The following is a 2,925-nucleotide window of genomic DNA, read 5'->3' as shown; positions in this document are numbered from 1 at the left end:
TTTTGGTGTGGCTTGGTTCGGCTTTAGTTGTGATTTAAAAATAGAAATAGCTGGTAAATATGGGGAAAACATATTTCACAGGTCTTGAAATATGTGGCCACACCCATGAAAGTTGTAGTCAAGGGTCTATTTGGCAACGCAGGGAGGTGAGCCCTTGAAAAATGGGGGGGCCTCATCCAGTGTCTTAAAATCTGAATTTCTGCAAGGGGGTCAGAGGCCAGAGCTATTTTGCTGAGGACCAATGGGGTTGTGGTATAACTAATCTACAACACAATGTTAGTTCCCTGTGCACAACACAGCAATTTGGTATTTCCATACATCATGAAATGGCCACCGGAGTTGTTTTTAAGTAGGTTAATAAGTATTGGTTACAAGTGTGCGGTGAAACGTCACAGTTAAGGAAATTGATCTTTTTTCCCAGCCTGTGGTGTCCTGTTGAAGGGTCCTGCCCACTCTGCCTTCTGCTGATCTGCAGTGGCCGTCTCCCCTGCAGCCTTGGACGGTCCCCAGGTGGCCCCCGGAGACCCCTGTCTGTTGGGTATGGACCACACTTTGAGTGAAGTCACGTCCCCCAAGACCCATCCTTGAGGTTGAGAGTCTGCGTCTTTGCCACCCGCTTCCCCAGGCGACCCTGCTGCCTTGTCCTCACCCTGGTACATGGTTGGGGCTCCACGTGACCCCACCAGCCTGCTAGTGGGCTGGAAGTCAGATCTGCTCCTCCAGGTGACCTCTGGGTCCTCTCGCTGGGGGAGATGCCTTTGTAAATGCTCCATTCTTCCTGGGTGATTACATCTTTGTGTCGTGAGGGCTGGAAGGGACCTCTCCCCACTCAAAGCACAATCTTTGAGTTAGCCCAGAGGCTCTGGGAGGATGGATGGTGTTGGCGACCGAGCTGGGGACAGAACCGGGCTCCTGACTCTTCCCTCTCTCCAGCATCTTTCTCAATAAACTGTTTTGCCGGAGGAGAGTCTGGCGTTCTGAGTTAAGGTGGAATCTGGCTGCAGGGAGTTCTTCCTTGAAGCAAGCAGGTGGGGGGGCTGGGGGGCATGTCTCCCCAAAGGAGGCTGATACAGTCATTCAGTCTTTTTCTGGGGGGATGAGTAAGAAAATGGGATCATCCATGCCCTGTTCCTTAATCAGCACCCTCACGTGTAGATGAGCTGAGCTGAGCAAAGGGATGCGGCTTCGTGACGACAGGAAATGCCACTTGGTTGGCCTGCTATGAAGTGCCCTGTTGATGCATTTCGCTGTTGATGCAGACAGGGGAGGCGGCCCAGGTTTGGGGTTTCCAAGGGCATGGGGGGTGTGGGGGGGGGGATGCAGGGGGCCAGGAGAGGCTTTGTGATGACTTTGGGGTGATGCGCAGGTGAACATCTTTAACATAAGAGCATATTGATGGTCAGAGCACATTAGGAAAAATTACAACCAGCCCATCGAACCCATTCAGGGGGAGGCTGGAGCCAGCATTTAGCATGAAGGAGGGTTCGGTGGGAGCCAGGGCGCAGGGGGCAGGAAGAGCTGCAGAAAGGGGTGTTGGCGTCTGCGGAGGGCAGGCAGATGAGGCTGAGTGGGCCCTGCCTGGGGAGGAAAGAAGCCCCGGGAGAGGAAGTGATTCTGGGCCACCGAGGCCGCCTTGCCTCACCCGGTCGCACCCAGAATCCAGACGTCTGCCCGACTGGTTCTTCGGCTGGGCCTCCAGTCACTCCTTGCCCGGGAGCTGGACAGACCTGCCAGAGTCATGCAGATCCCTCCCTAGGGGTCAAGTTCAAGCTCCTCACCAAGGTTCATAAGGGCCTTCCTGGCGGCCAGTAGCTGCTGGCATGGTCTCCCCCTGAGGTTTCCTATGCCCTTGAACCCAGGTCAGCTTCCAGAGTGCTGGGGGAGGGGGTGGGGGGGGTCCTGGGGAAGGGGAAGAGGGAGGCGGGAAGCTTTCTTAACAGTCCCAGGCTGACCTGGGGTGACCTCCCTGCTTCCCTCTTGCTCAACACTGAGCTACTGTGTTAACATTTCTTGTGACAGTGTCTACCGTCCTGGAACCTCGAAGGCAGGGAGGGACTTACCCTCACCTGTCAGGGTTCACAGTCCTGCCTCACAGGGTTTTCTCATCGTCATTCTGGGGATGATGAAGTGAGTGATGGCTCTCACTCTTCCAAGCGCTACCCTGAAGTCAGTTTGCTTGTTATGTGTGTGGTGGGGACTATAATCCCATCTGAGCATCCATGCTCAGCTGTGTCTGACTCTTTGCTATCCTCTGGACTGTAGCCCGCCAGGCTCCTCTGTCCATGGGATTCTCCCAGCAAGAATACTAGAATGAGTAGCCATTCCCTTGTCCAGGGGATCTTCCAGGCCCAGGGATCAAACCCGGGTCTCCTGCATTGCAGGCAGATTCTTTACTGTCTGAGCCACCTGGGAGAAGGTCTAAAGAAAGAAGAGATGGACGACATGACTGGGGGAGCTTGGGCTGGGCTTGACCTGGGATAAGACTACAGAAGCCGGAGAAGGATGGTGGGAAGTCCGAAGTCGTTTGGACAATGGGAAGCGGGTTGAGGGAATTCTGACTGCGGGGTGGGGTTGGGGCTGGCCTTAGGGACCTGCCCAGGGGAGCTCCAAGCAGGGTGGAGAAACAGCACACCCTCCACCTCTTATAAGGGTTGGGACAGTCTGAGTAAGGTAAGACTCAACTGTTTTATGTTTTGACATAAGAAGTTATGGGACTTGTACGGACCACTGGATACTAACCCAGAGGACAGAGAAGCGTGGAGGAAAGGTCTCCGCCAGTTGCAGGTACCATCCTGCAACATCGTGGAAACCACTGCATCGAAAAGAGCGACTCTCGGGTCCCAAAGGGCTGAGCTCTTCCCCCAGAATCTGAGTAGGCACTGGCTCACTGAACCACCCGAGGACAAAACAGTAATCGCAATGAGA

The sequence above is a fragment of the Dama dama genome, chromosome 10 (assembly GCF_033118175.1).
Source record: "Dama dama isolate Ldn47 chromosome 10, ASM3311817v1, whole genome shotgun sequence".
In the NCBI taxonomy this organism is placed as follows: Eukaryota; Metazoa; Chordata; class Mammalia; order Artiodactyla; family Cervidae; genus Dama; species Dama dama.
The sequence above is the reverse complement of the archived record's forward strand: the minus strand, read 5'-3'. Positions refer to the sequence as shown.